The 14,098-nt window shown below is 60.4% G+C and overlaps 1 long non-coding RNA gene across 3 annotated transcripts in view; it reads right to left on the bottom strand.

Annotated features, from left to right (window-relative positions):
- Positions 1-443: 443 nt before the first annotated feature.
- The window catches only part of LOC147572835 (uncharacterized), a 57,895-nt gene continuing 44,240 nt past the window's right edge, over positions 444-14,098 (bottom strand). For 2 of the 3 annotated variants that reach the window (XR_015245378.1, XR_015245380.1), the window contains 4 exons: positions 5,853-5,948; positions 3,495-3,698; positions 2,963-3,082; positions 444-1,929 (listed from right to left, as the gene is read on the bottom strand). This is a non-coding gene — a long non-coding RNA (uncharacterized LOC147572835). Of the gene's footprint in view, positions 1,930-2,798; positions 2,879-2,962; positions 3,083-3,494; positions 3,699-5,852; positions 5,949-14,098 lie in introns of all 3 variants that reach the window. The other variant, XR_015245379.1, reaches the window with a different exon arrangement.

Consider the following 14,098-nt stretch of genomic DNA (forward strand, 5'->3'; position numbering starts at 1 on the left):
AAGCCAGGACTCTGTTCCGAGTCTCCCTTCAGGTCACGGCTCCCTCACACTCACATTTCCGCTGAATCTGTACGGTTCCTACAACTTCCCACCTGCTCTCACGTTGGGCTGTTTGATGATGCTTTCCTGGCCACTTGAGACCAGAAGGATCTCAGGTCTCTTGATGATCATTCACTCATTCTCACACCCATTCATTCACTCGTCCACACCTGCCTCAAAGGACGTCTGCACCAGCTGCTGAGGACCCACAGGCAGAAAGAGACATGGTTCTGCTGTGGGACTCGTGCTCTGCTGCACCAGGAAGGCATGGAAACAAATGACCCCGACTCGGGCTTCAGGCTTCTGTTTTAGCCCCGACCCCCACATGCTAAGGCTGGCCGGAGGGGCAGGTGGGGACCGAGCCTTCGCTGTGGGGGGCCCTGGATGTACAGTGATGGGGCTGGGACACGGATCCAGCTGCAGTGACAGTCTCGTCTGGCCTCCAGATTCTGTCACGCCGACCAGAGATGTTCACTTCAGGGAGACAAGGCCCGTCTGCCTTATGCCTGCTGGAATGCACAAGTGATGGGTGAGTAAATAGGGTGCGTGGGAAGGGTGTGGGGACCCTGCCACACTTGACTCACCAAGCCCGCCCTCCATACAGCTCATCATCAGATGGGCCCACGGCAGCCCCTCCTGGCTCCCTCCGGCTGGAAGAGACTGGGGTACGGCTGCAGGGCAAGCCCAGGGGTACGGAGCTTACAGGGAGGCCCACAGGGAGGGCCATAGGGACAGGGACCCCGCAGACGGACCCCACCGGAGTCTGCACTAACAGATGCTGCCCTCCCCAAAGTCTCCAACCAGGATGCTGTCCTCCCAAAAGTCTCCCGGTGGCCTGGGAGAGCAGCCCAGCTCTCACCGAACGGCCTCCAGCAGGAAGCTTGACTGTGCCGTCCCTCTGCCCGGCAGCTGGGTGACCCTCGGGGGGCCCTCGACTGCACTGGCCCTGAGTGTCCAAACCCCAAGGTCCGTTTCCATTTGAAGGTGGTGGGTTCCAGCCCTCTGATTGGTGAGGTCAGAGCTCAGAAAGCGATAACCCTGAGGTACGTGAGACCAGGCCGGGGTGAGTCCTCGAAGTGAGCCCTGCATGGAGCCTGGCAGGGGGCATCAGCACTTGCCTGTTTTACGGATGGAGAAAACGAGGACAGCCCGGCAGGACACGAGGGAGGCACCAGGGCAAGCAACCCCTGAAAAGTATGTAAAGCTAAAAGAGTGAAGATAATGGGACGTCTCGGGCTAAGATGTGAACGTTCACTTGAAGGTCATGGAGGCTTTCGGCGCCCAATGGCATGACTCGCTGCCGGGGCCATGGAAAAACCGCGGCCGAGCAGAGAGCCAGAGGCCGTGTGAGGAGCAGGTCCCGGGCCTTGGAACTCTGGGAGGGCCCAGCCCGGGGGGGAGAGCAGAGGTGGTCTCTCGGGTGTGGGGGCCCGACAGGGAGGGGGCAGACCAGCACCCCCCAAGAGTCATCACGTGAGGGGCCAGCAGGGGTGGTTCTGACTCCTATCGCCTCCCTCTCCTGGGCCCACACCCTCCCCCTGCTCCCCGCTGCCTGCTGATGTGAGTCCGAAGGTCTCCGCAGGAGCCTGGCAGGATGGTGAGGACCTCACTGGGCAGAGGGAAGGGTGGCCCGCGGGCATGGGGACCGTGGAGCACAGACCCGGGGGAGGGAACGTGGAGTCACAAGTGGTAGGAGATGAAGCACAATTTGCAGAGGGTGGTGGGGACCCCAGAGGCTGGGGGGAAGACAGCCCCCAAGAGGAGCTGCAGGGTCTAGAAAGCCCTCAGGCATGGTGGGGGGGGGCGGTGCCCTGCAGGCTGCTGGCAGGCAGGCTCTGCCCTGGCTGGTGGCTGTCGGCTTCTCGAGAAGGAAGTTTTCTTCTTCTCCAGCTGGAAAGGAAAGGCAAGAGAGGCAGGTGGGCGGCAGCTTCGGGGCAGGGAGGCGTGGGGAGGGGCCCTGTGGGCTGGGCTCAGGCATCCTGAAGGAAGGAAGGAGGGCTGCAGGCAGGCGGCCGCTTGTTGGAGTTGAGGGCGGCTGTACGGCCCAGGTTGGGACACGCCAGCCACAGCGGCCTCTGCCACCACCTCCCACTCACAGCACCCCCCCCCCCCGCCCCTCCTGACACGTCCTGGGAATCCCTGGCTCCACATCTGCTCTCCACTGTCTCACTGCTGCAGGTTGGGGGAGGGGGGGCACGGGAGAAGGGGTCCTTATAGTGTCATGTCTGCTCTGTGCCAGCCCAGTGCTTGAGGTGTGGGAACGGAGGGACACATCTTCTGCTTGGAGGGCCTGGGACACAAGGTCCGGCCCCAGGCAACAATGCAACAGCGGAAGGAGATGGGGTTGGTGCCAACTCTCCCAGCAAGAGTGAACGGTGCATAGAGCCTGTGAAGACCTGTGTAAACATTGTCAAATCCCTTCCCCTTTCTGAGCCTCAGCTTCCTTGCCTGAGCAATGGGTCAATAGCCTGTTATAAGGATCATCTCATCAGCAATAGTAGACTTAGGTGCTTCCTAGGGGCTGTATAAATGGATGGGTGGGTGGATGGATGGATGGCTGGATGGACGGACGGATGGATGGATGGATGGATGGATGGATGGACGGAAGTGTCGGTGGATGGATGGACGGATGGATGGATGGACGGACGGACGGACGGATGGATGGATGGATGGATGGATGAGTGGGTGAGTGGGTGAGTGGATGGAATGATAGATAACTCAGTGTGGCAAACTTTAGAAAATGTGGAGACAAACGCAACTGGAAACTTGCAGTCCGTTCAGGAGTATTTTCTGTGTGCCTACATTTTGTCCATCTCCATGCAAGACACCAGGGGAGTTTCTACATGAGAAGTAGAAGGCAGCATGATTTGGGGGGTCGAGCACAGCATTTTCTGCTGCTAATGATTACAACACAAGTACTCACCCAATACCGGAGACAGCCCTGGCAAAAACGGTCCTCATCCTCTTAATTCTGTGGCAAACAGAGATGGTCAGTGGTGCCCTCCTCCCTGGAGAGACGAGGCTATGGTACAGACAGGCCAGGCTGCAGAAGAGGGGTCCACGGTGGGGAGGGTGCACATAAGTCAGGTCAGTGTCCTCCAGCCTGGCCAAGGGCACCCTGTGACTGGCCTCTGTGGGTCGGGTCCTACCCACCCCACCCAGCACTGACCCTAGCCAACCTTTGTTTCACTTTGTGTCCCCTCCATGCCGGGCTCTGTGTCGGCTCACACTGGTTGTCATTATCATGGGAAGAGGGAAGTCTAAGGTCAGGTCAGTGCTGATGCTGGAGGATAGCATCTGGAAGCAGCTGAGAGCAGCACCCCTCACTTGAGGGGCCTCCAGGCCTCTCAGACCCCCCGCCTTGGCCTGCACACCCAGCTCCCTCCAGCCTTGGCTTCTGCTCCCTTGTGTGTCAGCCTTAAGTGAGGCCCTGGCCTTGCACCGACTCTACTCACTAGTGATTCTTCAAGTTCCTGAGTCCCAGCCCCGTGACAGAGAGAAGTTCTGATTGTCCGGCTCATTGCTGGAAGCCTGGTTGCACTGGCCACAGGGCTCCAGGTAGACTCTGAACGTGGTGTCTCCGGTTGGTTGTCTCTCCTGGATCAGGCACGGCCAAAGCGGAGTTGCAGAGCTGAAACCCAGGGCCTGGGTCGCGGGGGCTGCGGACAGAGACGGCTCCTTGACTAACACCCACGGCATCCTGTGCATGTTTAGGGCGGAACGAGGCACCTGCTATGATGGGTAATTCTGTGCGTCAACTTGACTGGCCGTAGGCGGCCCAGACATCGGGTCAAGCACCGCTCTGGGCGTGTCCGTGAGGATGTTTCTGGATGAGGTGAACACTGGGATCGGTGGACTGAGTCAGGAAGTCTGGATGGAGTGGAAGGGCTTCGCAGGAACCTAGTGGTTTGTTTCTCTGGGAGCCTCACTAATGCACCTGCCTTCTGGGACATCAGGAGCAGCTGCCCCTTTGCAGCTTCCCCCTGACGTCCTCCGCTAAGGGGAGCAAGAGTGCAAGCCCAGGGTCGGCTGGGCAACTCTCGTCCTCACTCGGGATTGCATACTACAACTGACCCGCAGCTCCCGGGGCTGAAAAAAACCGGAAACGCGTCATCTAGAATCAAAAAGAACCACCCTCTTGCACCTCGCTGCCCGCTGTGCCTCTGACTGTCCTCCTCTGGCTTCTCAGACACGTGAGCGGCCTCCAGCCCCAGGGGACAGGCACGTGGCCATCCCTGCCCAGGACGGTGCTGCCCAACACAACAGCTGCTGGCCGTGCGATCCTAGTGAAATTTAAGGTAATTACAAATCAGGGCAACTAGAAAGCCGGTTTCCAGGGCTCTCGGGTCACAGCGTGGATGTGCGACATCCATCATCACGAGCAGCTCTGTTGGCCTGTGCTGACCCAGTCCGTGGCCACGCGCCCCCACCCCGGCCACCGTGGCCTCGTTCACGTCTGCGCTCCCTTCACTCAGCCCAGCAGACACGGCCTCAAGCAACCTGCGTCCCCATTTCCGCGCTGGTTGTTTGTTGGGCTGGGATCAGATGCCCGCGGGCCCAGGCGCATTGTGGGTTCGGGCAGTGCCCCTGTCTGTTCCCGGGCCGAGCAGGTCCACGTCCCAGTAGGTGTCTGCAGGATGAATGCAGGAACGCGGCCTCCCGAGGAGAACAGAACCACACAGCTTATAGATCCAAGCCCGCTGTGTCGAGAGCAGGAGCCGGGTCAGAGGCTGGCAGCGTCCATGCACAGTCTTCAGGTAGCACCGAGAGGTTCCCTGCTTTGCCCCGAGAGGGGTTCTGAATCTGGAGCTTAGCCCAATCTGGAGGGCTTTTCACCGCTGAAGGGAAAGTCCTTGCAAACCGATGTTCGGAATGTTGCCCAAGAGGAGCCACTTCCGGACTGGGGGCACGAGGCCTGGGTCTGAGGGAAGCTCTGCATGGGGCCCCTCCTCCGAGTACGGGCTGAGACCCCCGGGGAGGGAAAGCTCGTGGCCCCTGTGCACAGGGGCGGGGTGTGGGACATCATTGTCACTGGCTCCACAGCAGGAAAAGGAATGGTCCCGGGCTCCCGGACTGCCCCACACCCTGCTTCTGGGGAAAGACAATGGGCCAGGAGGGCAGGGGCAGGAGACGGACGCCAAAAGGGCGGAGGCCCCGCCGGAGGGGCTGCGGGAGCCCAACAGGCAGCCGGGCCGTGGTCGCACTAAGCCAGCCATCCCAGGGCCAGGACCCCGGGCACGGAGGGGCGTGGGGACAGGAGATGCGGGATTTCTGCTGCCAAGGCCTGGGCGGGACGGCCTTCCCGAAGGGGCAGGAAACAGATGGCCTGACCAGGATGGTCTCTCAGGCTTTCTGGGGGCAGGGAAGGGCCAGGACAAGGGAGGAGGCCCTTGCCTGTGCAGAGATGAAGCTGGTGGGGCTCCAAGTCGGGTCCCCCCCACCCATCACAGGAGGGGCTGGGGGCCATCTCTGACCCAGCACCACGGTCGGCCTGGATAAGGAGAGTGAGGCCGAGAGCAGTCCCGAAGGGGCCAGAGTGGACCGACCGGGCCTCCTCCGATGTCCCGGCTCCGCGAGGATCGTGGGCGTGCGGCCTTCGGTCCACGTGGGCCAGGGGGTGGGGTTCAGCCTCCTCCTCCAGCAGAGGCAGAGGAAAAGGGGGTCCGGGGAGGGGCTCATCACAGTCAGAGGAAGGCTCCCGGCCCCTCTCCCACCACAAGGGCACCCAGTGCAGGCCGCGTTCAGCAGACCACTAACAGCTCTTCTCAGAGTCAAAGACGCACTGGGTCTGAGATGTGGGGCCAGTGACTCACCTTCTCTGAGCCTCAGTTTTTCATCTGCAAAATGGGTGGATGACAACATCACCTCGTAAATTCATCAGGTAAAATTAGCAAGGGCGTGCACACTGCCTGGAACGGAAGAGATAATAAACAGCACAAATTACCGTCATTACGACCGTTTATTTTCCAGTCAAGAAATCCATAAGAATGCACCAGGGTAAGACACCAACATGCTTTGTGGGGACAAGAAGAGCGACTCCGGGGTCCCACGCGGCCCCTGCGAGGCCTCTGTGAGGTCCCCACACCCATCCTGAAATGGCACGGCCGGGAGACAGAAGCCCCCTACCTCCCCACCAGTCCAGGCCTCGGGCCACCCTTCCCTCCACCAGGACCCCAAGCCTGAGGCGGATGTCCACTTCTGAAACACCAAGCCCTTGGTCAGCCCCCGTGCGAGTCCCCGACCCCGGCCACGCAGGCCCCTTCCCCAAGGTCTCCGCATGGGCCGCCCGTGGGGCCTTGGGAACGGGGAGAACGCCCATTTGTAATGAAGCCTCAGGCAGGCTCTGGTCCACTGACCGAGGCTGCTGCCCCAGTCTGCGCCCCCAGCCCAGCCTCTGGACACTACAAACTGGGCCTCAGGGGAGACTCCGCCTCCTGGAAGCCCACCAGACAGCACAGGTGATGAGGCCGACTGTCCCTGCCCTCCCTCAGGTGCAGGGACACTGGGCCGGGGCCGGGAAGGGCCCCAAGGGGGCCCACAGGACCTCTGCATGGGCGGACTCGTGCCACAGATGTTTCTTGCTTGGTTCTGCTCATGTCCCTGCCGTCACCTGCCCTGTCCTGTGCTGGCACCTCTGAGCCGGTCCCTAATCTGTCACGTGGTAACAGCCACCCCTTGAAGAGGAGGTGCCCAAAAGCGGTCATCACTCTGGCCGCAGCCCCAGGGCTTGGGGCGGTACCCTTTGAACTTGACTTTCCTGGCCTGTGAAGTTGAGGGAAAGTGACCCACCCAAGACCTGGCTCTAGTTCCTGGCAAAGTGAAGACTTGGGCGGGAGCCTGGGCTCCAGGAGATGCAGCCTCCTCCCCGGCCACCACGTGGGGGGAGGGCGCGTGGGTCCCACGCTGCCCCGGCTACTGCCGAGGGCGGAGGAAGTGGAGGCCAGGCCGGCGACCCCGCAGGAGCCCCAAGCCTTGCGGGTGGCACCTCCCTGCTGGCTGGCAGCCTGGGTCACGGACGCTGCACAGAAAACAAGCATCGTCAGAAAGCGTGGGTGTAAGTCACAGCGTCTTGGGACCCGCGGGAGGTGTTGGGTGGGGATGTGCCCCACAGGCCAGCCTCTGAGCGGGTGTCTGACCAAGCTGCCACAAGTGGCTTTCCAGGCACTGGATGTCAGTTCAAGGCCCTTCAGCCCTCGGTGACAGGCCCCCCAGGGCCCCGTCCTGGCACTCTGCTGCCAGGCCTGCGTTGAGAGCAGGGAAGCATGAGAAGCCCACATCGTGTCCTGGGGTGGCTGTGACAACAGAAATGCACACCCTCCCAGCTCTGGGAGGGGGGGTCCCCAGTGGAGGCCGGGCTCCTCCCGGAGGCTCTGAGGGAGAAGCTGCTCCAGGCCACTCCCCTCACCCCCCAGGCTTCGCCGTCCTTAGGGTTCCTCGGCTGTGGACGCCTCCTCCTGACCCCTTCGTCCTTCATCGCACTGCGCTCTCCCTGTGTGCACGTCTGTGTCCAAATCCCCCTTTTATGAGGACACGGTCATGTTGAACTAGGACCCACCCCACTCCAGCATGACCTTGTCTTCACTAATTACATCTGCAATGACCTTATTTACAAATAAGGCCACGTTCTGAGGCACTGAGGTTAGGGCTCCAACACATGAATCTGATGGTGCAAAGGCAGCAAGGTGGGGGGCTGGGGGGGGGGGGGGCTTCTGTTTCTCAGGACGCCCCAGCCCTAGGAAAACCGAGGCAGGTCAGAGGAACCCGGCTTTCCTGGAACGCAGATCTCAGGGCAAAGCCCACAGGCACAAGCTTTATTGTGGGCACAGCCCCAGGGCAGCAAGACAAGGGGAGGAGGAGAGACAGGTGGCTGGTTCCTGGGTGAGAAACAGCTTCCCCAGAAAACAGCCTATTATCAGCCCCGTCGGAGCCCTGGCCTCACCTGCCGACAGGTAGAGAGGAATTCACCTGTGTCCCTGGGCCCACTAGCAACATGGCTCGTGGGGTATTAACCTCCACAGCCCTACAGGGTTTCCCTCAGCCCCTGGGGAGGCGGGGCTCTGGGCCACGGGAGGGCAGCACAGGCAGGAAGGCGGGGGCTGCTCCATGCAGAGCCCATCCCAGCATCCGGCTGCACTCACTACACTGGAACCTCCAACCCCCATGTGGACCCTCCAAGTTCTCCTTGCCCCCCCCCCCCCCCCGCCCCTCTTTGCACCACCCACCGAGCCGAATGAAGGCCAGGCTTCCCCAGGCAGCAGGAGGCCTCTCCTCACTCCTCTCCAGCTCAGAGTGACCCTGTGGCCACCTCGTCGGCTCAGAGCTGCCGTGGTTCCCACCCCGGGAGTTTCCCGTGAGACGTGCAAGTCACGGGAGGACAAGGTTTGAAGGAACCAGGTAGATGGCATCAGAGGCCACCTCTCGGGGCCCCCGAGCCTCCCGTGCTTTTCAGGCCTTGAGCACTCATGGACCTTGCCTCCGAACAGCCCGGTGGCGCAGGGACCCTGACAGGGGAGGGTGCTAAAGCAAAGCCAAGAGACCTGCCAGGGTCCTCTTCCAGAAGGACGTCGGGAGACGTGGGCCCAACAAGACGCCTGAGAGCCACCAGCTCCTTTCCACGGAGCACAGGTGCAAACCCAGGAAATAAAAAAGGCAACGAAAGGAGAGGTTCCAGATGGGACCTGGGCAGGGTGGTCAGGAACCCCAGGACTGGAGAGGCGGTATAGACTGGGTGCCTTCCCACGCCCCGCCAACGGGACCCAGGGGCCACAGCCCGGCACCTCCTGATGTCCAACCAGAAGCAAAGTGTTCATAGCACATCAGCTGGAGCCCAGTGCTCCCACCCTGGAAAGACCCCTGTCCCCTCAGGCCAGATCCCTTCCCACGAAGACACACTAGGGGGCCCCAGCAAGGGGATCCCCACATCAATAACCGGCCCGGCAGCTCCCTGCCCAGAGCCACAGCGGGGCGTGGGGAAGCCCCTCACCTCAGGAAGGCCCAGGATTGCCCCAGAGGCCCCAGATAAACCGAGGAAATCCGAATAACACCACAAACGCTCTGAAAACTGAGACGTCATCAAGTTCAGCCACGGCATGGGCCCGGACCGCGTGATAACCTTGGACAGGGCAGCAGCAGGCTACAGTGAAATGTTTAAAAAGACTCAGCCACAGCGTGAAGGGTACGACCGAGAATCACAGCCCAGATGAGAAGACACGTAGCTGCAACCAACACCAAGAGGGACAAGATGCCGGAACTTTCCGGCGAGGGTTTCGGCAACAGAAGCAAAAACTCAGCAGACGGGCTGAGTAACAAAGAGGAGACGAGGAGGACACAGTCTGTGCGTCTGGAGACAAGTCAACAGAAACAGCCCCACATGAGCCACAGAGAGCACGCAGACCCAGGAAAACCCAACAGACCCCCAGGACCAGGGGAGCGATCACAGGGACCCACCAGTTTCCGGAAACTGTGCACAGCTAGAAGATGTTCAAATGAGCACTGAGTGCAAACTCGTCACATCTGGTCAAAGACAGAAACCCACGGTGTGAGCGGTGACGAAGGCACCACATGTGGTGCGTGGTCTGGACAGGGCAGTGCTCGGAGGGAGAGTTACAGCGCTGCGTACCCCCCAGACAGCATCCCCAGGCCCCCGCGGACCCTGCTGCAAGAAGCCGGACACGAGGACAGTCAGAGGCGCAAGACCAGCCACGGGGTGGGGCGGAGGTCGGCGAGGAAGACGGGGAAGCTGACAAAAATGGAAGACACAGGGCAGAGCCCCCGCTCCTGGGTCGGCCAGGGCCCGTCACCGGCTCCCGCAGCCTCGCCAGGACAAGAGAGGGCGGTGAGTCACCGCTGGTGAGTTCTGCACCCCAGAAGGAGCGGACCATCGATAAGCGCTAAGCATCAATACTCAACCGAGACGGAAGAGGTGAATCCAGCAGTCCCATAACCAAGGGAGACTGGATCCATAGTTCAAAAGCTCCTAAAACAGGAACCTCCCGGATCTGATGATTCTACTGGAGAATTCTACTAAACATTTAAAGAAAGAGGGGCGCCTAGGTGGCTCAGTCGGTGGAGCATCCGACTTCAGCTCAGGTCATGATCTCAAGGTTCGTGGGTTCGAGCCCCGCGTCGGGCTCTGTGCTGACAGCTCGGAGCCTGGAGCCTGCTTCCGATTCTGTGTCTCCCTCCCTCCCTGTCCTTCCCCCCCTCCGTCTCTCCCTCTCTCTCTCAAAATAAATAAACTTAAATAAAATAAAATACAAAAGAAAGAAAGAGCAGCACAAGTTTACACAATTTCTTCTAGAACATGGAGGAAGAAGAAAAAGGCTCTTCAACCAATGTTATGAAGCTGGTGTTATCCTGATACCAACACTAGACAAAGACAAAAAAACCAAAAAACAAAAACCACTATTAAGCACTATCTCTCCTGAACACATTGCAAAAATCCACTGCAAAATATAAGCAAACCAAGTCAAATGAGGCATAGAAAGAATGCTATATACACGACCAAGTGGGGTTCATCCCAAGTACTCCAGGCTAGTTCAACGCTTAGAAATCAGAGAAAGGATTCGCCACATCAACCAGCTGAAAAGAAAGATGATGTGACCCTATCAAACTACACAGAAAGTGCATCTGACAAAAGCCATCACCCATCCCTAACGAGGACCCTCGGCAAGTCAGGGTCAGAGGGACATTTCTCGGCTCGCTAAGTGTTCAGTATGGTTCCCAAGGTTGGAAACCATCTCAGACGGCCGCAAATGTCATGGATGATGAAGAAAACCCCAGATACAAACAAACGAAGAGTCATCATTTTTGAGCACTTACTATGCTCCAGGTGCAGCCCGGGCACTGACATGATGGCCGCCCCAGGGGGAGAAATAGTCCCAGTTCACAGACACAGACGCTGAAGCGTTGATGGGCCCCACGTCAACGGGGGCTCAAGTCCAGGCTTTGCCCTGCCCTGTGGTTTCCAGTCCTGACCCCTGGGAGGGAGCTCATTGTCCTTAACTGGATTCCAGCTCCCAACGCAGTCAGAGTGGCTGAGCCTTGCCCTCGACACACACGGTGCCACCACGGTGGGGACAGAGGGCGGAGCAGGCCCACGGACCTGGGCAGGAGGGAGCACCCCCCTTTCACGAGAGGCCCCGGCTCGGCAGCAGACGGACAGGCAGGGTTCCCCGGCAGGCAGGGCGTCTGGCCGCTTGTGGGAGAACGTGGAGGTCAGGGAGGCCACACCAGAGGGCCGTGGCTCAGCATCCCTGACACGGGCTGGCTGCTGCCCTCTTAGCAGGCCGGGCAGTGAGATGCCCTCGGACTGTGACGTACGCACTATGGCAGAACACGAAGGTTTGCCCCAGTGGGTGGTGGCTTAGGGGAACCTGTGTCATCCCCGAGTGTGCTACCAATCGCTCACACTAATGATCGACTGAGGCCCCCTGTCCCACCCCAGCCCACGTAGGCCTGGAACAGCCTCTTAGGCGGGCAGCAAGGCCTGAGTCCTGACTGGCAGGACTTTGTGAAGGCTGATGGATCTACATGACAAAGGGCTGGGACAGAGACCAGGGAAGGGAGCCCCTCAGCTCACAGGAGGCCTGGGGTGGGGGAGGAAAAGGTGAGGAAGAGGGGCCACCTTCAAGGACACAGGGAAGGTGGGTTCTCTGATCACTGCTGCCGCTGGGCTGGGCAGCTCCTGGGACCAGGTCCTTAGGAGCAGGAATCACGGGCCCGCGGTTCTCGGCTCGGAGCTCAGGACACGGCCAGCGCTTGGACCTGGGACTGGAGCAGCTACTCGTAGCCCTGACCTTCCAGAAACCATTCGCCGGGGCTGGGATTCATCCTGCCCCACTCAAGCTTGCAAGGAGACCCCAGCCTCCCTCCAGAGCCCTCCCCTGCTCACTGCTCCCATCCTGGGTGTAGAATGGACAGAGACCTGGGAGGCTAGGAGGGCGTCAGAAATTGAGAGGGAGATTTATCACTGGGGCCCCCCTTCTCTTCCAGTCCCTTGGCTGCAGGGTAGGGACTCTGGATCCATGTCCCTGAGGAAGTGACAGCTATGTCTGCCCCCCCTCCCCCGCCCACCAAGGAAGGCCGGAGTCAGCTACCAGCCCCGTTTGAGATGTCACAGAAAGGAACACCCACGATGCCCCAAGGAGGCGGCCTCAGGCCCTCTGGAGTTTCCTCACCCTGGATCCCTTTCAAAAAGCCATCCCTGCAGGGAGCCGCACCGACCACGGGATCCCAGGCCGGATCCTGGGCCGGATCTGCGTTGAAGGGAGCCGGCACGGCAGACAGGGGGGCTCTTCAGGCCGCTCGTTACGCAGCAGTGGCACTGGAACAGCACATCTCCTCCCTCACACGCAAAGCCGCCTGCCTGGGGCTGAGCCCTGGGTTCACTGCCCCCAAGTGTTGGCTTCTGGGCGGGTGAGTCTCGGGCAGTTCACACCAGCAGCACCCCTGAGGCCCTGCCCATAATTGTGGGTCCCTTCTTCCTGCTCTAACAGGCCTTCACCGAACGCACCATTCCGGGCACGGCTCGCTGCAGTGGCCCAGACGGACGGAGCCCTGCCGTCCTGGAGGACCGCGGTCTGGGGTGTTGTGTGAGGCACAGTGCACAGCCTGGAAGAGGACCCCAGGGCTAGACTTATAGCAAACCTGAGCCCCCCAAGCTTGCACCTCTCTGACCCACCCCCCCTTGCCATACGGGGCTGCCGTGCCGGCCCGTGTCGCCTCCTTGAGCACCTCTAGCTCCAGGCCATCTTGGGGCTTTAGCACTTGTCATTCTCCCCCCAGAGGCCCCGCTCACGCCCCGGCCACTTGCGTACACGGTCTCCCTCCTTCCCCACGTTAGCCTGCCTCTCCACACCCGACACGGCCTGCAGCGGCTTCGTTCATCCGCCTGCGGCTTCTCCCACCGGCCAGTGAGTTTCTTGGGAGCAGGGACCAAATCTTCTTGGCCGTCTTATAACCTTGGGGAAGCGCCAGGCCGGATAAACACAGGGCACCAGATAAATATTGTTGGACGCACAAATGAATGAATGGGTGGTTCGTAGCAGGGGGAGTGACATGGTCTGATTTGCATCTCGAAGGAGCGCTCGGCGCAAGGCAAGCCTACGGACGGATACGGGAGATAGAGCACGCCGTCAGGGTGCGAGAGGATGGAGGCCGGGCGGGACCGGTGCTCCCGGGGGCTGTCAGGGAGGACACGTGACACCGTGCGCTTGCCAGAACCCGCAGAACTGGACGTCAGAGACAGCCCCTATGTAAAGTGCGGGCTCAGCTAACAAGAACAGGGCGATATCCGTTCATCAGTCGTTGCCCGTTAAGAGCGTCCGACGTTAACAACCAGGGAAACCACCTGTGTGTGGTGGGGTGGGAACTCCGTACTTCCTGTTCAACTTTTCTATGACCCTAAACCCGCTCTAAAAAAAAAGGATGTCTATTAACCTTTTACAATCTCTGGGGGACGACAACGAGGCCACTCTGTCCCCACCAGAAGGGTTCAAATAAAAACAGTAACAGATGTTGGTGAGGCTGGGGGGAAGCCCCACGCCGTTGGGGGGCGCCTGCAGCCCCCACAGAGCACCAGCAGCGGCCCCGCGGCCGAGGGGAGAACACAGGAGGACGCCGCGTTTCCCACGGAAACGCGTGGGTGCCTGTGTTCATCAAAAGTGCGCGCACGGAGATGATTCAGGCGTCGCACCAAAGACGACCCGGCCCGGAAGCCGTAGAGGTGGGCGTTTCCTCCGGCCGAGCCCACGCAGAAGTGGGAATGAATGAACGCAGCGGCACGTGGATCGATTTCATAAACATCAGGCTGAGTGATGGGAACCAGACACAAGGACACGCTGCCTCGTTCTATTTATATGAAGTGCCAAACGGTCCAAACCACGGTGTGATGATAAAAGTCGGTTGCGGCTGGAGCAGAGAGGAGGCGGCGGTGGGCCCGCCGCGGTGCCCTCTGAGTTCAGCCCGGGCCCCTCCTTCCCTCCCCCGCCTCCCCTCCTCCCTCACGCCGTCCCCCGCTTGCCTGCTCCTCCCAGCCCCCTCTTCTTGGGGAGCACGG

This window comes from Puma concolor, chromosome E3 (assembly GCF_028749965.1).
Source record: "Puma concolor isolate L17-30 chromosome E3, mPumCon1.1.hap2, whole genome shotgun sequence".
NCBI lineage: Eukaryota > Metazoa > Chordata > Mammalia > Carnivora > Felidae > Puma > Puma concolor.